At 47.6% G+C, this 23,505-nt stretch overlaps 6 non-coding genes across 6 annotated transcripts; 2 read left to right on the top strand and 4 right to left on the bottom strand.

Moving 5' to 3' along the window:
- Positions 1–492: 492 nt before the first annotated feature.
- Positions 493–634, bottom strand: LOC148633321 (U4 spliceosomal RNA). Its single transcript, XR_015933999.1, has one exon. It is a non-coding gene; the product is annotated as a U4 spliceosomal RNA (small nuclear RNA).
- A 230-nt stretch (positions 635–864) lies between these two features.
- Positions 865–981, bottom strand: LOC148633320 (U5 spliceosomal RNA). The gene has a single exon (XR_015933984.1). It is a non-coding gene; the product is annotated as a U5 spliceosomal RNA (small nuclear RNA).
- An 11,569-nt stretch (positions 982–12,550) lies between these two features.
- Positions 12,551–12,624, bottom strand: trnat-agu (transfer RNA threonine (anticodon AGU)). The gene has a single exon. It is a non-coding gene; the product is annotated as a tRNA-Thr (tRNA).
- A 2,089-nt stretch (positions 12,625–14,713) lies between these two features.
- trnae-uuc (transfer RNA glutamic acid (anticodon UUC)) lies at positions 14,714–14,785 on the bottom strand. Its single transcript has one exon. It is a non-coding gene; the product is annotated as a tRNA-Glu (tRNA).
- A 2,356-nt stretch (positions 14,786–17,141) lies between these two features.
- On the top strand, positions 17,142–17,214 carry trnak-cuu (transfer RNA lysine (anticodon CUU)). Its single transcript has one exon. It is a non-coding gene; the product is annotated as a tRNA-Lys (tRNA).
- Positions 17,215–23,025: 5,811 nt separating this feature from the next.
- LOC148633316 (U4 spliceosomal RNA) lies at positions 23,026–23,167 on the top strand. The gene has a single exon (XR_015933960.1). It is a non-coding gene; the product is annotated as a U4 spliceosomal RNA (small nuclear RNA).
- The last annotated feature ends 338 nt before the right edge of the window (positions 23,168–23,505 follow it).

Genomic DNA, 23,505 nt, shown 5'->3' with positions numbered 1-23,505 from the left:
AAACACAGTGCGTTTTTCCAAGCCATCTGACAAAGCCCGCCCACTGAAAACTGCAGCAGATCGTGTAAAGACGTTCAACTTTGTAACTACTGCACGCACAGGAAGCAGAATAAATTCCTCTTTTCAAACTGTCAAAGGTTTGCTTTGCGAACGCTGCAGGACATCGCACAATCTCTTTTGAACGGGGACAAACAATTTCTTATGGGGCGCAGTAAGTACAGACGTTTAAAAAGCTCCACTCATGCCGACGATGCAGCATGAAGAAGCGCAACCTAACGTTTGACAGACAAAGGCCGGGCGCCGCTATGAGCAATATGAAATCAAACTGACAGCACACGGCGTTTCGCGCTGACTCAAAAGTGATCTCGACAGACGCTGTTCTCTGCATAACGCTGAAAGAGCTAAAGAGCGTTTCTGTTGAGACGTAACAAGCTTGTTTCTTTCTACCATGATGTTACCATGACAAAATCTGTCTTTAAACACCTTGCTCAGTCTCTGACGAGACTGTCAAAAATTGCTTTCGCCGATTGTATTGCAAACCGGCGGAAGCGGGGTATTGGGAAAAGTTTTCAACTAGCAATAATCGCGCCTCGGCTAAACCTCACAGGCTACGATACTGCCACTGCGCAAAGCTGACGGTTGCCAGGCAACCGCGGGGATCCTATGGAAATCGTTGTCAATCGTCTCATGGCATGTCGTTGCTGTAACGCTTCATATTTGCGGCCGGACACTTCCCGCCTCCCAAAGAAAAGAGCGCCAATCAGACAGGCGGAGACCGAGGACTCGCAGAGCAGACGGCCACAGTCGCCGTAATAAGAGCGATTGTGAGCGGTTTTGTTTTCTCTCTTTGACCAGCCCAGCTGCGCCCCACCCGAAGGCAGGGAAGCACAAAAATTGTATGGAACTCATTCATGCTCCTCTCCATGGAAATCTTTAGTAAAAGGCAAAAGATTTGTACGAGATGAAGAGAAACCAGAGTGCGTGGCTGGACAGCTGCAGGAGCCCAGGCCGCCTTCAAGGCCTCTGCCCTGCCGGTCGTGGTTGGTAATGCACCTGGCCTTACAAACGAGCCAGTGGGGCCCGTTCAGCTCCGGGCTCATCGCCTGTGGCTCTCGGCTTACCTGGCAGGGGAGATACCTTGATCAGCCTGTAGTTGGAGTAGTTGGATTGTTTTCTTGTTTTGTGGAAGCAGTGTTTGTTTTGCAGTTTGAGATGGCAACCTTTGGATCCCGCAAGAATGCTGTACGTTTTGAGCTTTTGGGTGACCTCTTCATAGATAGATAGATAGATAGATACTTTATTGATCCCGTGAGGGAAATTGCAGTGCAACAGCAGCTTAACACACACAACACAGCCACAGTGTAACGAATTATATACTAATAGTACAATACATACAATACAATACAAGAGTTACTCACAGTCCGGACACACAAGAGGAAACTAGAACAGAACAGTACACAGAAAATCGTATCACACGTATGAATATAAATATAGATGTAACCATAGATATAAATATAAATATAAATGTATTGCACAGGTCCCTGGCATATATTGCACAAAAGTGGTTGTAAACGGGAAAAAGAAAAAGAAAAAGAAAGAGAACAGATGTAGCAGTATATGTGTATATGCGTTTAGTCCAGAAACAGGTCACTGTCGCTGTTGCCTCTGCCAAGACGCAAGGTGGATGCGTTGTACAGTCTTATGGCAGACGGCAAGAATGACCTCCTGTAGCGCTCCCTGTCGCACCGTGGGTGAATCAGTCTATTGCTGAACATGCTCTTCATTCCTGCAAGCCTGTCATAGAGGGGATGGGAGAAGTTGTCCATGATGGCCTCCAGTTTGGACATCATTCTCCTCTCAGCCACTACCTCCAAGGGGTCCAGGTCAGACCCAATGACAGAGCTCGCTCTCCTGATGAGCTTGTTCAGCCTTTTGGAATCTACTGCTCTAATCCCAGAGCCCCAGCACACCACTGCGTAGAAAATGGCACTCGCTACCACCGACTGATAAAACATGTGTAGCATCTTACTACACACATTGAAGGACCTGAGCCTCCTCAAGAAGTAAAGTCGGCTCTGTCCGTTCTTATAGATGGCCTCGATGTTCTTAGACCATTCCAGTCTATCGTCGATGTGCACTCCCAGGTACTTGTACGAGTCCACCATCTCCACGCCACTCCCATGGATGTAGACAGGAGTAGGTTTGACCTTTTTCCTCCTGAAATCTACCACCAGTTCCTTTGTCTTTGTAACATTCAGTTCCAAGTGGTTCACCCCACACCACTCCACAAAGCTGCTGACCAGTCCTCTGTACTCCTCCTCCTGCTCACCCTTGATACACCCCACAATCGCAGAGTCATCTGAGAACTTTTGCAGGTGGCATGACTTTGAGTTGTACTTAAAGTCCGAAGTATAGAGGGTGAAGAGGAATGGAGAAAGAACTGTCCCTTGAGGTGCCCCTGTGTTACTCACTACCAGTTCAGACACGCAGTTCTGAAGTCTCACAGACTGTGGTCTGCCCGTCAGGTAGTCAGTGATCCACGAGGTCATGGAGGCATCGACTTGCATCTCCTCCAGCTTCCTCCTTAGAAGTAAGGGCTGGATGGTATTGAAGGCACTGGAGAAGTCGAAAAACATGATCCTTACAGTGTTGCCAGCCCTGTCCAGGTGTGAGTAGGCCCTTTGCAGCATGTAGATGATCGCATCCTCCACACCAACACTGGGCTGGTAGGCAAACTGTAGGGTGTCCAGTGATGAGCTGACCATGGGTCTCAGGTGGGATAAGACCAGTCTCTCCAGTGTCTTCATGATGTGAGAAGTCAGTGCAACTGGTCTGTAGTCGTTGAGGACAGAGGGGCGCCCTTTCTTTGGTACCGGGACCAGGCATGATGTCTTCCAGAGCACCGGGACTCTCTCCAAGCGCAGGCTCAGGTTGAACAGTCGCTGGAGCACTCCGCTCAGCTGATCAGCACAGGCCCTCAGAACTCTGGGACAGATGTTATCTGGTCCTGTGGCCTTACCCCCGTGCAGCCTCTTCAGCTCCTTCTTCACCTGGTCAGCTGTGATGGTCAGCCTGGCCCGGGGGATGATGCTCATAGTGCTTTCAGTGCCGGAGGTGTTAATGGCAGAGGTGTTGGAGAGTGGCAGCTGTGGGGGATGGGTGGGTGAGCAGCCGTCGGGGGTTGTAGCTGTAGGCGGCCATGTTTGTGGGGGGATGGAGGAGGTGTTGGGCAGTTGCAGCTGTGAAGGGTTAGGGAGCGTGTGGCTGTGGGGGGATGGGTGTTGCGCCACAGAGGACCCAGAATCAAACCTGTTAAAGAACTGGTTCAACTTGTTGGCCATCTCCAGGTTCCCTTCTGTTGCAACCCCAGCCTGTTTGAAGCCAGTGATCTCTCTCATGCTGCTCCATACATCTCTCACCCTATTCCTTTGCAGCTTGTCCTCTACCTTCCTCCTGTAGGCATCCTTGCTCTCTCTTAACTTCTGCTTTAGCTCCCTCTGTACACGCTTGACCTCTTCCTTATCTCCCCTCCTAAAGGCTCTCTTCTTGTCATTCAGAAGAGCCTTCAGGTCGCTGGTGATCCAGGGTTTGTTATTTGAAAAGCAGTGTACGTCTTTGGTGGGGATGGTGTTGTCTACGCAGAAGTTAATATAGTCAGTGACACAGTCCACCATGCTGTCTATGTCCTCCCCATGTGGTTCGCACAGCACATCCCAGTTGGTGGCCTCCAAAGCACCACGTAGATCCTCCATAGCCTCCTGAGACCATCTCCTCACGGTCCTCATGGTCACAGGTTGGCGCTGGACAATAGGCTTGTATAGTGGTGTAAGCAAGACAAGGTTGTGATCTGATCTGCCAAGGGGGGGAAGGGCTGTGGAACTATATGCATCCTTAGCATTGGCATATAATAAGTCCAGTGTTTTGTTTTCCCTGGTCGGGCACTTAACAAACTGGTGGAAAGTAGGCAGAGTGGTGGAAATAGATACGTGGTTAAAGTCTCCTGAAATAGCTATAAAAGCGCTTGGGTGCTTTGTTTGTAGCCTGGCTGTGACTGTGTTTATGACGTCACACGCTACCTCTGCATTTGCCGTAGGTGGAATGTAAACAACAACAAAGATGGCGCATGTAAACTCCCGCGGCAGATAGTACGGACGCAGTCCTACGGCTACCAGTTCAATGTCCGGGTTACAGACGCGCTCCTTAACATGAATATGTCCAGGATTACACCATCTGTTGTTTACAAGCACCGCGAGCCCCCCTCCTTTCCTCTTACCGCTTTCGGTATTTCTGTCCGCCCGCACCGTCTGAAAGCCGCCGATGGTAACGTTCGAGTCCGGAATAAGTTCCTGCAGCCACGTCTCGGTGAAACACATGATACTGCATTCACGATACTCCCTCTGGCTTCTCACCAATGCTCCCAGTTCGTCCATCTTGTTCGCTAAGGACCGCACATTTCCCATGATGATCGAAGGAAGGTAGGGTTTAAATCTCCTTCTCTTCGCCTTTCGCGTCGCACCAGCCCTACAGCCTCGGCTTCTCCTCCTCAGCTCCTCCGGCACCGATGGCTTCTCTCCAGTGAGTAGAGGCGGACGCGCTAGCGCGATCAGCTGGTCCCGCGTGTAGACAATGCCTCTGTGGCTATCGGCATTGCAACTCGATAGCCACAGAGGTCCGAGTATCAGAAAAAACAAGAAAAAGTTTCTCAGCTTCCTAGTATCCATCATGTTGTGATCGCAAATCTAGTTGCCGGCAAAGGTATGAAGAAAAAACACTAACACACTAGCATTTACTAACTGAAAGAAACAAAAAGACAACAAAAAGACACGGAGCTGCTGTAGCAGGCTGCCACTAACATGGCGCCATCTTGAATTACTGGCGTATGCAGTAATTGGATCGTATGCAGTTCAGCAGAAAAGTGTTACAGAAGGAACTTGGCTTTGAACCTCGGCACTTGGATTTCATCTTCGCTCTCCCAGGTCAGAAAGCATCTGAGGTTGTTTTTGCTACCTATTCTCTGTTTGAACAATGTGTGGATGTGTTTGAGGCAAAAAGAGGGAAAGTTCCTGCCCTTGAGAAGATCATCTTGCAGCCTCTGACACGGAGAGAGAGGAAAACGGTGCATGTTGTTGTGTTCTCGGAACTGGCAAAGACGGAGGACATTCACACCTGGCTTAACCAGTACTGCATCGTCCACCATGGAACTGAGGTTAGAGATGTTGACGGTATAAAAACAGGAGCAAGGAAATTCGAGGTTTGCTTGCTACCGGACAATGTAAATGGAGGCTTAAGGCACCTGCCCTCTACAATCCGGCTGGGCGCCTGCAATGGCTATGTTTTTTATGTGGGACAACCAAAGGTGTGTCGGCGCTGTGGTGCTGTGGGACACCTGGCATCGTCCTGCACTGTGAAATGCTGCAAGACCTGTGGCAAACAGGGACATTTAGCCTCTGACTGTTCAATGCTGCCAAAGTGCAATTTATGTGGCTCGGAAGGACACGTTTTTAAGAACTGCCCTCACGCCTACGCCAATAAACTCAAAATGAGAAAGGATGAGGCAGTGCTTGTTTCAGCCAAACCGGCCCGAAAAGCCAAAGCAAACAACAAGTCAAACAAAGAACCCTTGTTGGACAAAGAGTCTCAGGCTCCAGCCAGGATCAGTCCTGCTGTGGCGCTGGGGCCGGTGGAAGAGAAATCCACTACGCCCCCACAACCGCAGACTGCACCAGACAAGCACGAGGGTTTGAAAACCCCCGAGAACAGCGAGGACCCCTCCCCCATTCCTGCTCCTCAGAACGAGGGCCAGTGTGGGGCCCCCCGGTGGAGCGGGTCCAGCGAGGAGACCCAGGATTCAGCGGAGCTGCTTTTCTCAGACTCTGCAAGTGCTACAGATGCCCTCCTCTCCTCCATCCAGTCCATCACGGAGGATCTGCAGCAGCTGGTGGGTGAGGGGGAAGAGGAGACTGGTGCATTGGCTGCACCCCTTTCCCCTCAGTGCTCCCAGGAGCTGGACTTGAGGAAAAGGAAAAATGACTCTGTTTTCTCCCCGAGCGAGGAGGAAGGAGAGCATGGCGATGGGGACAGCTGGAACCCCTCCACCCCTCCCTCTACCCCCTTCCTTGAAATGGACTCCGTGAATGCTTTTACTGCTGCCACCCTGATGAAGGCTCATTCAGAGGATGGCTGGCAGGAAATTGGTAAGAAGAAAAAGAAAAAGAAGAAGGTAACTAGTGAGACAGAAAAGACTTTAAACTCTCAGACACATATAGATGTATATATCCCACAACAGCAGGATATACATGGTCAGGGAGGAATAGCAGCTCCAGAATTGACTATTGCTTTGTCTCAGAGAGAGTGAAAGTTGTTGGGGTCACTCTTCAGCCTGTCTTCTTCTCAGATCATCAGGCTTTAGGGTGTAGAGTGGAACTCCAGGGCGGGACTGTTTTTGGCCCAGGCCTCTGGAAACTCAACACAAAGCTGCTAGAGAACGAGGGGGTAGTATCCCGCTACAAGGAGAAACTATCACAGTGGCTGTCCTTGCAGTGTCTGTACGGGTCAGTAGGAGAGTGGTGGGAGGAGGTGAAGGTGAGGACAAAGGCCTTTTTCATGGCTGAGGGAAGGAAGGCTGCTGCCAGACGGAGAGGAGTGCTAGTCAGGAAACAGAGGCAGCTGCAGCGTCTCTACACGATGCTGCACAGTGGCTTCGATGTGCTCGAGGATATCGCCCTTTTAAAAAAGGACATCCGGAGCATAGCCGAAGAAAGTAGTCGAGGAGTGCTGTTAAGAAGCAGAGTGCAGTTCTTGGAAGAAAATGAGAAGTGTACTCGCTTCTTTTTCAGGAAAGTGGTAGGCTCCAAGTCTGTCATGGAAAGTGTAGTTGATGAGGAGGGACGAGAGAGAACAGAGCCGAGTGCTATTCTCTCCTGCACCGAGGCCTTCTACTCAAGACTGTACAGCTCTACAGAGGTAAAGGATGAAGAAATTCATTTTTTTACCTCAAAGCTAGAAAACGTTTTGAGTGAAGAAGATAGGGAAGTACTTGAGAGGGATTTGACAGTAGAAGAGCTGAGACAGGCTATGGAGAGCTTACAGCAGGGGAAAACTCCGGGTGCTGACGGGCTCCCTAAAGAATTTTATTGCACCTTTTGGGATCTGCTTCAGGATCCGCTACTGCTCCTATTCGTGGAAAGCTATAAGACAGAATTGCTGCCTGACTCCTTAAGAGAAGGCACTATCTCTCTCTTGTTTAAGAAAGGAGCAAAGAATAACATAAAGAACTGGAGACCCCTCAGCCTGTTAGGCGTGGACACTAAGATCCTCTCCAAAGCCCTTTTCCTGCGCCTACAAAATGTAGTGGCCTCACTGGTAGGGAAAGAACAGACTTGTGGGATAGCAGGACGCCTGATGAGCGACAACCTGGCCTTGTTGAGGGATGTCTGTCTGTACTCAGAGGATCGCTCCCTCCCTCTGTGCATTTTAAGTGTAGACCTAGAAAAGGCCTTTGACCGGTAGGCGGTGCGTGATTGGTTGACCGACAGGGGCACTCGTGGTCCATTGGTCTGTCGTAGAAAGACTTACTGTAAACGTCTTTACTGTGCCCGTTGTAGATATTGAATTTTGCCACTGAAGGGAAATCTTAGTACCTGAGCATAAAAAGAATAGGAGCATACTGTAACGCGTGTGAAGGCCATAAACGATATTAATTTTGGAACGTAAACATACAGTATATAGCTGGTCTTGGTACTTTAAAGAAAAAAATACACACCAGTATTCCATTTCTCCCTAACCATTGTAAGCTTCGAAGTCTTTAACTAACGTGATACCGGAGTCAACAAGCATACTTTTAGAATTTGATTAAAAGGGAATATAATATGGAATCACGTATCTCAAGAAATTAATAACGATATAATTATATTCATGTTGCAAAAGAACTGCAACGGACATAAAAACTCCCTTGCTTTTAACAGAGCGTTCCATAATTTCTAACTACGAAAATGCCAGGTGAAAGGATTTGTAAACATATTTTGTTAAAGCAAGTCAGTTTTTTCCGCAACACATAAAATACATTTTTCCAAGAAAGTTTAGCCTTTGTCACTAATGAAACCACTAAATAAAGACATAAATATAGAAATCTTAAGATTTGTTTTATTTAATGTTGGTAGCAGGATGAACTGTCAGAGTGTATATTTTGTCACAAAGTTGCTGCAAGATGTTAACAGTGAAAAAGGTATTTAGAAATGAGTTATTTCAAGATGAAAAAGAAAACATACACGAAACATGGTTTCATAACGACCAGAATCGGTCTTGAGATATTTTTAACTTGATTTACAGTATTTGAGAGGTATGTCTTAACACCGATACTACAGTGCTTAAGTACTGCTCACGTATATGTTTCTAGGTTTATATTATGCATTTCATACGGTCAAATTACTTTTGAGCAACTAATAAGAAGCGCGAAACGGTATGCGTTTTAGTTTCGTTTTGTGCTGGGACCCGTGGATTGATTAGAGATATCAAGTACATACAAGTCATTTTTTAAATGTTGTAGTTCGTCTTGAAAAAATGTTACGAGTACATCATCTATCAACAATTACACAGGTTCTGTTTCCATATTGCGGATTTTGGTTAGGTATTATCAAATCCAGTGGCGCTGTGTGTTAGTTTACTGAGTCCCATGTCACATGGTCTGTGATTGAAACCTGTAAAACCGGTTTAATTCGTCACAGCCAGCACTCTTCAGGTGTGAGGGTCTTCTGCTCAGAATGAAACGCTAAAATGTTTGTGTTTATTCTAATGGTAGTGGGGGCAGGGTGTGTGGGAACAGGTTTGGTTGAAATTGCATTGGACATCTATGTTCTTCACACCTGAAACATTTTCTCTGAAAGCATTTTCTTCGCAGTTTAACCGATCTTGTTACAGCATGTTACAGTTTACTATTATTAACCATATTAATTTTAAGTGCATTAAAGTGAATGTAAAATCTTGTAAAAATATATTTTCATTGTTCAAATATACATTAAGTCTGACTATCATATAATAAGTTAAATACAAAACTAAAGATAAAATAGGGTTAAATATAATTCAAAATATTTTGCTAACAATGTTAACTGTTTATGAATAATAAAATGTATTAACTAAGGAGTAGGATGGCACAGTTGTTAGTATGTTTTTTGTTTTGTTTCTTTTTCATAAATACAACAGTAGTACCTGATGTCTCAGTGGCTTTCAAAATTAAATTATGCATGCAAACCTGTGAACTTGAAAGATAACTAAGATATCCATCCATTATATTCCATAATATCCATGAAATATATGGCGCTGAAATATGTGTGACGCAGTGGTGGCCTGACACGGTGAGGTGCCCTGGCAGCTGTGTGATGCAGTGGTGGTCGGGTATGTAGAGGTGCACTGGCAGCTGTGTGTTGTGACGCAGTGGTGGCCTGGCACGGTGAGGTGCGCTGGCAGCTGTGTGATGCAGTGGTGGTCGGGTATGTAGAGGTGCACTGGCAGCTGTGTGTTGTGACGCAGTGGTGGCCTGGCACGGTGAGGTGCGCTGGCAGCTGTGTGATGCAGTGGTGGTCGGGTATGTAGAGGTGCACTGGCAGCTGTGTGTTGTGACGCAGTGGTGGCCTGGCACGGTGAGGTGCGCTGGAGCTGTGTGATGCAGTGGTGGTCGGGTATGTAGAGGTGCACTGGCAGCTGTGTGTTGTGACGCAGTGGTGGCCTGGCACGGTGAGGTGCGCTGGAGCTGTGTGATGCAGTGGTGGTCGGGTATGTAGAGGTGCACTGGCAGCTGTGTGTTGTGACGCAGTGGTGGCCTGGCACGGTGAGGTGCGCTGGAGCTGTGTGATGCAGTGGTGGTCGGGTATGTAGAGGTGCACTGGCAGCTGTGTGTTGTGACGCAGTGGTGGCCTGGCACGGTGAGGTGCGCTGGAGCTGTGTGATGCAGTGGTGGTCGGGTATGTAGAGGTGCACTGGCAGCTGTGTGTTGTGACGCAGTGGTGGCCTGGCACGGTGAGGTGCGCTGGCAGCTGTGTGATGCAGTGGTGGTCGGGTATGTAGAGGTGCACTGGCAGCTGTGTGTTGTGACGCAGTGGTGGCCTGGCACGGTGAGGTGCGCTGGCAGCTGTGTGATGCAGTGGTGGTCGGGTATGTAGAGGTGCACTGGCAGCTGTGTGTTGTGACACAGTGGTGGCCTGGCACGGTGAGGTGCGCTGGCAGCTGTGTGATGCAGTGGTGGTCGGGTATGTAGAGGTGCACTGGCAGCTGTGTGTTGTGACGCAGTGGTGGCCTGGCACGGTGAGGTGCGCTGGCAGCTGTGTGATGCAGTGGTGGTCGGGTATGTAGAGGTGCACTGGCAGCTGTGTGTTGTGACACAGTGGTGGCCTGGCACGGTGAGGTGCGCTGGCAGCTGTGTGATGCAGTGGTGGTCGGGTATGTAGAGGTGCACTGGCAGCTGTGTGTTGTGACGCAGTGGTGGCCTGGCACGGTGAGGTGCCCTGGCAGCTGTATGATGCAGTGGTGGCCTGGCACGGTGAGGTGCGCTTGCAGCTATATGACGCAGTGGTGGCCTGGTACGGTGAGGTGCGCTGGCAGCTGTGTGATGCACAGCTCAGTTGGTTTTGTCCAACTGAGCAATCTTGCTTTCATAAAATATACCAACATTTTAATGACTGATGATTAACATGCTGTAATACACAGTTCAAAATTAAAGGCTCAAATGCTGTACATGAGAGGTTAAGCTCCCCCTGGCGGTTTTACAAGGCGACGCCGGATAGTTAGTCACGTGACACACGTGAACCGCGTGATACCCCGGTGGGCGTGTCGCGGTATGCCGCGAAATACCTCACCCATTTTGAATGGCTGCATCTGTACGTTCAGAATCAAACCCGCAGCTGTTGTTTGACTTTATTTCTTGACTAATTACAACTGAGTGTCGCACGAGCAGTTACGTAAACTTGTCTGGTATATTTGAAAACAAATGCCGTTCTTCAATTAAAACTAACAGTACATTGTCAGGGACATTCAGTTCTATAAAAACAAGAGACAGACAAGAGAATATTTCTTCCTTTCATGTGGACTACGTGTTGACTTACTGGTCGGAATAATTGAAAAGTTCGGGTTCATAGCCGATGCAGTGCGTGCTAATTAGAACAGCAACGCTGAGTTCTCAGCACCTTACTGAGCCCAGGTGTTTTTCTAAAGCTGTCAGGTGCAGTTCATTTACATGAAGGAAATCTCTTACTGGGTGCAATTACAATGCAGTAAGTAGCACAGACTACTTAGGGAGCAGCCCGGTGCGTTTAAAAATGACCTGAGCCAGACAGGAGTCGAACCTACAATCTCCTGATTCGTAATCAGACGCGTTATCCATTGCACCACTGGACCTGGTGTGACACTGCAGGACTGTAACCCAGTGAGCTCAGCCCTGCAACTAGTAAAATATTACCCCCGGTCCATTCTTTTCCAAAAGTGAGAAACACCTGTTTTCTACATGTTGTCTGTTTTAAAACCATATCTCTTTAAACCAAACCAAGAGTTTGTCTTTTGCACTGCTATTCTGATTCATTTCGATTTCAAAGAAAAAAAAAACATTACCTTCCAAAGCATCATAAAATTGTCCCTTCTTCCAGACTCTACTTCTCTCTTGTAGTAGTACAGCAGACCTTTCCAGGTGAGCAGATCACAGAGTCCGAAATGAGCTTCCTCCATCAAGCAAAGTACCTGAACATGACTCTGTCATCATAAAAGCGCCCCTGTAATAAAGAAATTAAATCCGAAATCAAGAGGGCAGTTGCCTACTGAAATACAAGAAGTCATCAATTTTAACCTAGCAACACATTAAAGGCTGCATCTATACAAGTACGATTCTAGAAATGCTCACCAGATTACGTTTTAAGAAGGAACTGTGCCTCAGGTTCCGCCGAGATCTTAACTCGGATGGCAGGATTCAGAGTCCGGAGTGCGGACTGATGGCGCACGGAGGGTCCATATACTGTGGATCCCTCAGTGATCTTCCGCGTATTCAAACCGCCAGCGTGTGACTCCCCTGTCCCCGTGACCTCATTGCTCTGCTCTCTCCTCTGTGCAGCCGAGCCCGGCTCATGGTAAAGTGAAAAAAAATATGCCCTCAACGTGAGATTTAGTCTGGAGCGAGGATAGATGTTACCTTTTTATCATTGAACAGGATGTATGTGATGTGGCGATTAGGTTCAATTTTGTATCCTCTTTAAAAGATTAAGGACTGGGGTGAGCGTGATTTACCAGCTAAGAACCCGACGTGCGCACCGTTTAAGCTGCATAGACTCGGTCGTTTAACTCTTCTCCATTAGTAGGGTTAAGGTTAAAGAAAAAAACATTGCTGACTTATTTATTTTTTTGCCAGCCGCTAGCGCTGATTAGCAAGGTTTGTATTTCATGTTTTGCAAGTTGCATCCATTTTAAGAAAAACAAGTCGCGTTAAAGACAGGAAATGAATACTTGCATTTAATTAAGTCTAGCTGTAGGCGGTTGTCCATAATGACCAGTACTGTTCAAGAAGACAGAACAAGGAAGGCACCGCTGGGATTCGAACCCAGGATCTCCTGTTTACTAGACAGGCACTTTAACCAACTAAGCCACAGCACCCCAGGAGTGTTGTCCTTTTGCAGCCACTTGGACACACCTTTAGAAAAACATTTTGTTAACAGGCATTCTGCCTCAGCCTAAACACCTATAGCTTGCAAAGCGCATGCTATTAGACAGGCACCTCTGCAAGACCTTAAGAGTCTCTTAAACTAGTGATAGTAAGGTGTTCCCAATGGGTGATGTTCGGCTTTCAAATCATCTCTCCGTGGAAGCGCCGAGATGCAGCTGTTTAAGGCTTAGAAGCAGCTGACTGTTTCACTACCTAGCTGATCACTGTCAGTCAGGGAGCTTAGAGGTGAAAAGCCTGTCTGAGAGACAATTCGCCGTCGATCAGTTCAATATGTTCCGTACCAGCTCGGCGCACCCGAGATCATCTTGGTAGCCGTGTAGCTCAGATGAGTGAGAGCTTGTGTGTATTTACCACCGTGATTGGATGCCGGCCCTTCTCAGGTCACAGTAAACCTTCTGCTCAAAAAAAGTGAGGTAAAACCTCACTCTGCACAGTAAAACCTAAAAAAGTGAGGTTTTATTTAATCTCTGACCAAGGGAAACGTTTCATTTTTTCAAAGAAATGTTTGTTAAAAAATAAAGTCATAGTTCCATGGGATTCAATCATAGACCGTGTGACATGGAAGTCAGGAACCTAACCCACTAAAGCACTACAGAAACATTATCGACAGACAATGTACAGCGTGTACTATTCTTGTGTTGTGGTACATGAATATAATTATATCGTTATTAATTTCAAATTTATAACTTTATTAACTTTATAAATTTATTAACGTTATTAATTAATTTCACGACGCACAGACAGAGCGTGGGGAGCTGCCGCCTGCAAACACGGCTCCAGGCAGGACTCCGCTCTGCAGGAGCCGCAGAGCAGAGGAGATGGGGGCAGCTTAGCTCCTGTGCAGAGACCTGAGCTGTTGTTGCTGCGGACGCTGTCTTTTCTGCACTCGGGGTAGGAGTGAATGTTGAGTTGCCCTTAGAAATGAAGCAAAGCACTTCAACGGCACGGGTGTGTGTGTGTGCGCCCTGGTGATTCTGGGAGACAGATCGAACCTGGGCTAAAAGAGAGGGGGCTTAGCCCTCTTCCATTTGCTACTTCAAAGTTGTACAACCCATTTGTATCTGCTAGGCGGCGCAGTCGTCGTGCACAAAGAACGCTTTGAAAAGCGTCAAAGGCAAGTCATTCTGAGTTGGTCGTTTGTGTTTTCCGTTCAGACGCGAAATGCTGAAATGATCTCTCGGCTCCTCGGTTGTCATTTCTGCTCCGTAAAGGAATCACAGCACGCGTCGGCTTCCAGCACGGTGGGTCAGGACACGATGCCGGGGGGTCGGAGAGAGCGATGTCTTCCTCGTTAGTATAGGACCTGTCACCTGTCCCCACCTGTCACGCGGGAGCAAGGGGTACATCAGGACGCGCATTGAAGTGAAAGCAGGATGCGCTGCGACATGCACTGTGCAGATCCTGCCACACTAAGAGGTGAGTGGGTCTGTTCGATCACAGCGCTAGGCGAATCCCCAATCCCCTTTTGTGCGTGGCGACAAAAGAAATCTGTTTGTTTTTCGCCCGGTTTCGAACTGGGGACCTTTCGCGTGTGAGGCGAACGTGATAACCACTACACTACGGAAACTGTGGTAAGACATGCCCAGCGGCCCAGTGCTGAGCTTCGCCAATGCGATTCAGCTGCTTCCAGTGCCTTTATTGGAGTGCGCTGATGGACCGTGCTCTCTCTCCAGAGACCAGCACGCCTCTCATGGACGGAGCAGGAAAGGCGGCGTCACATTCTACAGCCCTCTCCACGCAATCGACGAAATCGGGCTACTGACGTGGAGAAAATCGCCTCTCCAGAAAGTGCAAATATCATCTTGGAGAGTATAAATCCTATTGCCGAAGGTCAGCCCTGTCTACCAGAGTAACCCTCCCACCTCCTGCAGCGATGGTCAGCTGGTCTCACACGCGAGAAGTTTCGGCTGGAAACAAGCGCCCCCTCTTCTCGCACGTTTTGCACGTTCGAGTAGTTTTAATGCGGCTCCTTCGTACACGGTGCTGATCTTTTGGAAAGCAGGAGGCAAAACTGACACGTTCCCATACCAGGAGTCGAACCAGGGCCGCCTGGGTGAAAACCAGGAATCCTAACCACTAGACCATATGGCAGCGAACAACCCTGCTGTTCCCGGCATCATGCAAGCAAACTACATAAATATGAGAAAACACGCAAGAGAGTTGTCACTCAGAGTGTCGAAGGGTCGATGTATACTGGGACTCAGTTGAAATGCAACGTCAGGACTTTTCCGTTTATGTCACACGAAGAGAGCACAGCCTTTTCCGCCCTGCCACGTGTGTATCGGTAACTCGACGTGATCGTATAGTGGTCAGTACTTTGCGTTGTGGCCGCAACAACCCTGGTTCAAATCTGGGTCACGGCAGAATAGGGGTGTTTGCTTTTACTACTTGCATGAATGAAGGCAAAAAAAAGCCAATCGATGTGAACGAACGGCGCTTTACAGAGGAGTACTGCCTGACTGGATCGTTGATGAACGACAGAGGCCACTCCGACCTCTTCTCGGGGTTTCTTCAATGACTTACTAAGGATCTTCTTCACATTCGCCCATGCAGGGGAAGCCAGTTACACCATAGCAAACGCAGGAAAGTGCATTTCATGCAGAGACCAGGAGGGACCTGTTTACACCAAGAGTGGTCGGAGTATGGAACAATGCGCCCAGCCCTGTTGCTGGAGTCGATTCTTGATTAGATCTTGGGCTCACTAAGAGGCCCCCGCTGGGTACTAATCTTTCTGTTGTTCTCGCAGGTGTTGCGCTGCTTTTGAGCCGACAGAGCTCGTCTTGGTCTGTCGGGACAGCCCAATTGCAAATGATCGGCTCCAGGTACAGAAAAAACGTGCGTTTGGTACAAGAGTGCATGAAGGCACCGGAAATACATTGGGAACAAATGACTGGTGGTTCAAGACCTCTGTGAAGTGCAGGAGCGTGCAAGAAGAGGCTGTTTGCACCCGGTCTCGAACCTGGGACCTTTCACATGTTAGGCAAACGTGATAACCACTACACTACGGAAACCTGTAGGGTTTGTTGCTGGTGTATCGCTTGCGTTTCGGGCTGAGAAAGGGACGCGTCATTTTAGGCAGGGGGCGCTGGAGAGAGGAACAAAGGGAGCGATGAAACAAAATGCCGAAACCCGGGATCGAGCCAAGGACCTTTAGAACATACTCTCACGAATCGTTAGAATATGTGCGTTTGATCATCAATTGCGTAACAACCACATTCGTTCGACTTGAGCCATCAAGCTCATAGTTTTCAAATCTTGAAAGCTGTCATTGAGCACATCATAGTCTGCAGTACGCCCCGTAACTTGCGTACTTCAACAGAAAGAAGAGCAGACAGCTCCATAAATATGCGAGGCGCAGAGAGTGCAAGGCGAGCCGCACACGTTTCGGTGGCTGAGAGAGGGCAGTTTTTGCTTCTGCATTTCCCAAGTAAGGACGCATGACAACAAGCGATCGCGGTGCTCATTTACGACATAGTGGTGATGAGTTTTCAGTACGTGTTCTTTTGAACGAGCAATGAGGTTGCTGCCTTGGACAGCTGACTGCACGCTCTCATTGTGCCACGTGATGAGTATTCACCAGGCTCGTTCAGTCATTAGTCACATTCCATTGTTTGCCATAAGCAGATGCTGCAAGGTGACGTGGATATCAGTTCCCAGTCTTGTGGACGAGGACAGAAAGAGCACACAAGGGCTCAGCCGGGAGTTGAACCCGGGACCTCCCACACCCTAAGCGAGAATCATACCCCTAAACCAATGAGCCACAGCAGCACTTTCTATTTTATCCTGTCAGCGAGCTTGAGGATGGGGGAGAGGCGTCATTCGCTCGTCCAGTCAGACCTTCATCAATAAGTCAAGAAAGCCGCAATTACACGACTGCCTTGCAGACGAAGGGCAGTGAACTGCACCCGGTAAGAGGGGAACAAGCGGCACTAGGCGACACTGAGGCATGAGCCCCAGCAAGGGGGGTTAGCTTGCATGGTACAGCGCTCGCTTTGCATGCGAGAGGTAGCGGGATCGTTTCCCACGTCCTCCAGGTGTGTGCTTAGAGCTTGATGTGCCGAAAGGTGTCCTTTAGCCTGTGGTCACACCTTGCATGGAGAGCGTCATGCAGCTGTCAATCATTTCGCAGCCACGCCCCCTCTTCATCTTCTCTCTGCCTTAAGCGTCTCCGCCACTCTCTCTTGACATTTCATGTCAGCATGTCAGAAGTCCGAGTGACGTTTTTAATGGCTGAGTGAGGTCACGATGCTGAAGCAGAGAGGCCACTTCAGCCAGAGAGACTTGTGCTAGGTGAGATCTGAAAAACGGACTCGCAACAGAAACAGACCAAAAAAGTATCGGTGAGATCAAAAGGCAAATGCAACATCCAGCAGAGGGCGTCTAAAGATTAGGGAACGGGCGACTGAAATCCATATGAGGCAAACTTTCCGGCTGTGCACTGCAGCTGGCCTCGTTGGCGTAGTTGGTAGCGTGTCAGTCTCTTCATCTGAAGGTCCTGAGTTTGATCCTCACACGGGGCAGGGCTGCTTCCTCTCTTGCTCTTTTCAAACACTTGCGGCAACTGTTCGCTCATAACCACGTCTGGAATGCGTGACCTTTACACGGGGGAGAAGCAACGCCGCATCCCTTTTCTAAAGAACATTCACATTCAGAAATAAGTCAAGAAATTTGCCATTACTTTTGCTGTCAGCCTGCCCATGTTGCCAAAGAAAGATTCACTCGGCGTCAACATGACAGAACAGCGATCACTTGAAAACACTGTTCCACACTCCGTAAGCAAGAACTTCAGTGTTTGCAGTCACCCGATATGCCGATAGTCAAAGGAGCACAAAACACGAAACGTCAAAAGACAAGATGAGTTGATGGAAAGAGCGTTGAATTGATGAGCACAAAAGTTCAGCTCGTACAATAGGCAACGAAGGTCCCGGCGTCATCATCGCACTTGAAAGGACTGCCTTGCAGACTAAGGGCAGTGGGAGGTTGCTGTTTTGAGGGAGGCATTGGGATGGTGGGCCGAGATCTATTCTTCTTAAGGAATTCTTCATCGTGAAAGATCGGTCCACAGATCATCCAAAGAACTTACAAATTTTTTTGACTCAGGGAATCACGTCTTGAAAATACGGCTTGGACGCGTAACGGCATTCTATCCAACTATCCAACTGCAGGACTTGAGGGTTTTTTGTGCTTTGTTCTGTTTTCGTTGACATCGCATTCGTAAGAGCGTCAAAAAAGGCAATTCCAGCATCTAACACGAATAAAAGGGCTATTGAAACTGCAGGGCTGCGCAGCTTCTAAAATCCTTGCACACAATTCTCCGTTATTGTTACTTCCTTCTTTCTGTCTAACAAAGTTCCCTTTTCCTGACCGGACGGGGAGACTATCATTCCAACTTGAAGCCAGCCTTAAGTTCTCCGAGGCGCATTTGTCTGCTAGCATGCATTTTGTGAAATTTTTTTTTGTTGTTGTTAAACCGAAAGCGACTTTGAAAAAGGGTTCCGCCGCCGCCCGGCACTCTATGTTAGACTGTATCAAGAAGGCAGCGCGTGCTGCAGCCGTGGCCGAGTGGTTAGGGCGATGGATTAGAAAGCCGTCGGGGTCTCCCCGCGAAGCTTCAAGTCCTGCCGCCTACGGTGTCGTCGTGTGTCTGCGCAACAAAGGAAAAGCACCCGTTTCGCTTTTCCCGCGACTTTTAAAACACGAATGATCTGGATTTCTAAATGAATGGCTCTTAAAATGTGATCTGATCTTCATCTGACGCATAATAATAAATAAAGACAGTCTTGTTTAACAAACAACACACAACATTTTACATTGTCAATTCAGTTCAAATCAATGTATTTCTATATAGCGCCTTTCACAACAAGGTTGTCCCAAGGCACTTAACAATGCAAGTTGTTAAGAGCCTTGTGTCTAATATGCCGCCTAGGTTACGTGCTGTCTCTTTGAGGCAAATGTTTAAATCCTCTGAGTTAAGTGCTGAAGTTATAGTAGTCCTATCAGTATTGTTGCCTCCGATCAACAGATCCTCAGTTTTCTCAGAGTTGAGTAACAAAAAGTTTTCACACATCCAAGTCTTTCCTTCATTAATGCATTTAACTAAAGTGATAATAGAAGAGTTGTCGTTTGGTGTAAACAAAATGTTTATTTGAGTGTCATCAGCATATGAATGGAAGTTCATATTATTTTTTCGTATTATCCTACCTAGCAGCAGCATGTAGAGAGAGAGAGCAATATTGGTCCCGGCACTGATCCGTCTGGTACCCCAAATTGAACTGGTGACGTTGATGAAGCAGTACAATTATTAGATATTTGAACATAATGAAAACGATGAGTAAAATGTGAAGTAAACCACTGAAGGACGGTTCCAGATAAGCCAACCTCAAACTCAAGCCTGTGTAACAAAACAGAGAGGTCAACCGTGTCAAAGGCAGCTCTAAGATCTAGAAGCACAAGCACTGTTGCATTCCCTGCATCAGTAGCTAAGAGAATATCATTTACGACTCTCGTTAATGCAGTTTCAGAAACCAGACTGAAATTTCTCAATTATATTATTTGAATCCAGATACGATTGACGTTGGGCAACAACTATTCTCTCAAGACTTTTAGATTGAAATGGGACCTTTGAGACAGGCCTGTAGTTGTTAAGAACTTGTGGATCCAAATTTGACTTCTTAAGGAGCGGTCTAACAACTGCTACCTTAAATTGATCAGGTACAACGCCTGACGCAAGCGATGCATTCATCATACTAATTATAGGTCCTGCCAGTCCTTCGAGGGAATCTTTGACTAGCTGAGTGGGGATGGGATCTAGCGAACAGGTGGTTGACTTTGTCTTACGTCTGTGTTCATGAGTCCACCATAAGAAGAAATCTGAACAGGAGTGGTGATCATCCGAGGTCACCACGGAGGAAACCACTGATCTCCCCAACAAAAAAACCACCACTGCCCCTCTCAAGTTTGCTAAAGACCACATGGATGTTCCACAGCAACTCCTGGAACAATGTTCTGTGGACAGACGTGACAAAAGTTGAACTTGTTGGTAAATGTGCACAGCGTTATGTTTGGAGATAACAAAACACTGCATACCAACTCCAAAACCTCATCCCACCTGGGAAGCATGGCGGAGGCTGTAGGGCTTGCAATCATCGAGGGACCGATGAATTCCAAGATGTATCAGGAAATTCTACAGCAGAATTTCAGGGTGTCTGCCTGTGATCTAAAACTCGAAAGACGCTGGGTCATGCAGCATGACAAAAACAAAGGAGTACATCAACAACAGAGTGGCTGAAACAGAAGAAATTCCGTATTTTGGGATGGCCAAGTAAGAGTCCTGACCCCAATCCCATTGAAGTGCTGTGGCATGATCTGAAGCAGGCCGTTCAGCGCAAGACATCCCAAAAATATACATGAACTGAAAGTTTTGCATAGAGGAATAGGCCAAAATACCTCCTAACCGCTGCTCAGGTCTGACCAGCCGCTACAGAAAGTGGGGGTTGAGGTTTTTGTCAATAAAGGAGGTTCCACTAGCTCCTTAATATAAGGGTTCACGTACTTTTTCCATCAATGACCTTGATTGTTTAAAACATTTGTTAAAACAGCAATGTCAAATGTTGGGCGTGTGTTGTTTGTTAAATCAGACTCTCTTTATTGATTATTATGACTAAGATAAAGATAAGATCACATGTTAGGAGCCATTCATGCAGAAATCCACATCATTCCGAAGGGCTGTTTACAAAAGTTTTTCTCCCAACTGTATGTGAGAGAAAAGCAGAGACGCTCACTGAGTAAGGTGGGGTTGCAGCTTCGCAAATTGCAAGGACATTTGTACTCTCAAAAGGGGACAGGAGCAACCCAGATGGGACTCGAACCCACAATCCCTGGCTTAGAGTGCCAGTGCCTTAGCCATTAGGCCACTGCGCCACACTGGGTGAGGTTGATCACGCTGATGAAGAGCCAGTTTTTTTTTCCTTTGCTTTTTCAAAGGGATCCCCAAAAATAAGGGAAGTTAGGCAGCAGAAGGTTTACTGTGACCTGAGAAGGACCGGCATCCAATCACGGTGGTACACACACACACGCTCTCGCTCATCTGAGCTACACGGCTACCAAGATGATCTCAGGTGCGCCGAGCTGGTACGGAACATATTGAACTGATCGACGGCGAATTGTCTCTCAGACAGGCTTTTCACCTCTGAGCTCCCTGACTGACAGTGATCAGCTAGGTAGTGAAACAGTCAGCTGCTTCTAAGCCTTAAACAGCTGCATCTCGGCGCTTCCAAGGAGAGATGATTTGAAAGCCGAACATCGCCCATTGGGAACACCTTACTATCACTAGTTTAAGAGACTCTTAAGGTCTTGCAGAGGTGCCTGTCTAATAGCATGCGCTTTTCAAGCTATAGGTGTTTAGGCTGAGGCAGAATGCCTGTTAACAAAATGTTTTTCTAAAGGGGCCTCGCACTCTTTTCCAAGCAATGGTCACCATCCCCACCGAGTGTCACAATGTAGTCATGTCCTAGGACGTCACCTGTTAGTCTCCATTTGTCTGCCACCAACACTTTCGGTTACGGGGTCACAACCGCACCCCGGAGAGCAGAGGAGCCGTTGGCGTTCTGGTGGCGCAGATTGGGCTGAAGGTGGGGCGCTTGAATCTCGCTGTTGGAGGCCGTCTGAAACTGACCCAAGCCTTTCCCTTGAATTAAATGTAAATAAGAAATGAACACCAGATGCACATGGAATCAATCACGTGTTTCCTTTGAGCCGTTTCAAAGACTGCTCCAGAGTTTACCTTGCACAGATGTGCAAAGATTAATGATGGGGGTGCATGCTTCCAGGCGCCTTACAACTGTAGGGACTGATTAGAGACAATTCGTAGCGTGTGTTCGTTTCCATATACGCCCCGTGTTGCAATGGTAGGATGAAGTCAAATACGGCTTGGACGTGTAACGGCATTCTATCCAACTGCAGGGCTTGAGGGTTTTTTTGTGCTTTGTTCTGTTTTCGTTGACATCGCATTCGTAAGAGCGTCAAAAATAGGCAATTCCAGCATCTAACACGAATAAAAGGGCTATTGAAACTGCAGGGCTGCGCAGCTTCTAAAATCCTTGCACACAATTCTCCGTTATTGTTACTTCCTTCTTTCTGTCTAACAAAGTTCCCTTTTCCTAACCGGACGGGGAGACTTTATCATTCCAACTTGAAGCCAGCCTTAAGTCCTCTGAGGCGCATTTGTCTGCTAGCATGATTTTGTGAAAGTTCAAATTCGGACAAACACAATCTGTGGCGTTTAGCGTGACATAGTCTTGCAGGCATCGTGCTGTCTCACTGCAATACTATACCGCTGGAGGAAACAGTCCATCTGGCCATGAAACTCATTTGAACGTCTAGCTACAGCAACTAACAATATCATGATTTATTCAGGATGTGTGGAATCAGAACGTCCCGGAGACAGCTTCCGAAATCGTGATCATTCTCTGGTGGTGTCCTGCTGGGATCCTGTGGGCGTGTGTTGGTGGTATAGTGGTGAGCATGCAAAAGCCACTGCATTGGCCAGGAATCGAACCCGAGCCTCTTACTTGGCAGGCAAGAATTCTTCCACTGAACCACCAATGCTCAATACCTGTACCTTCAAAAAAGACGCTTTTTTGGTGCTCTGTTCAAAAAGCGTCGACATCTGTTTCCAGCTGCAAAATGCCATCCGCGGACGCTGAAGAATTTATTTATTTAGACACTGCTCAGAATCCCCTGTAAGATTCTCCCTCAGTTCCTTTGAGCAGTGTTTTACCTCTTTCAAAAGGCTTCACTTTCCAAGTCACATTCCAAGGCTCATCGAACCCGGGCTGTTTCCTCCAGCGGTATAGTATTGCAGTGAGACAGCACGATGCCTGCAAGACTATGTCACTCTAAACGCCACAGATTGTGTTTGTCCGTTCGTGTCAGTCGTCGTGCAACCACGGGAAGTGGGACACAAACATGCTGCAATGCTTTCAGGACGTTAGGATTTGTTTATGCAACATCCGAGAAGAGTACTTGTGGCTTGAATGTGAACTGTACGTGCCCGCCCCCTTTCCTCTGTAGTGCATGAGTTCCTCCCGGCATGCCCTTCGTCATTGTTCTGTCATCTTGTATTTAAAGGGTTGTATTCCTGCTGCTGAAAATAAGCAACGGTTTTCTCACAACGGCCTTTGTTTCCGACGTTGCCCTTGTCTGTCATGAAATTCTTCAAAACCTCAAGCTAGAAGAAGAAGACGACAAATATGAAGCGTTACAGCAACGACATGCCATGAGACGATTGATAACGATTTCCGTAGGATCCCCGCGGTTTCCTGGCAACCGTCAGCTTTGCGCAGTGGCAGTATCGTAGCCTGTGAGGTTTAGCCGAGGCGCGATTATTACTAGTTGAAAACTTTTCCCAATACCCCCCTTCCGCCGGTTTGCAATACAATCGGCGAAAGCAATTTTTGACAGTCTCGTCAGAGACTGAGCAAGGTGTTTAAAGACAGATTTTGTCATGGTGACATCATGATAGAAAGAAACGAGCTTGTTACGTTTCAACAGAAACGCTCTTTAGCTCTTTCAGCGTTATGCAGAGAACAGCGTCTGTCGAGATCACTTTTGAGTCAGCGCGAAACGCCGTGTGCTGTCAGTTTGATTTCATATTGCTCGTAGCGGCCCCCGGCTTTTGTCTGTCAAACGTTAGGTTGCGCTTCTTCATGCTGCATCGTCGGCATGAGTGGAGCTTTATAAACGTCTGTACTTACTGCGCCCCATAAGAAATCGTTTGTCCCCGTTCAAAAGAGATTGTGCGATGTCCTGCA

The sequence above is a fragment of the Lepisosteus platostomus genome, unplaced genomic scaffold (assembly GCF_059453375.1).
Source record: "Lepisosteus platostomus isolate fLepPlt1 unplaced genomic scaffold, fLepPlt1.hap1 Scaffold_47_H1, whole genome shotgun sequence".
NCBI classification, from domain to species: domain Eukaryota; kingdom Metazoa; phylum Chordata; class Actinopteri; order Semionotiformes; family Lepisosteidae; genus Lepisosteus; species Lepisosteus platostomus.
The sequence above is the reverse complement of the archived record's forward strand: the minus strand, read 5'-3'. Positions and strand labels throughout refer to the sequence as shown.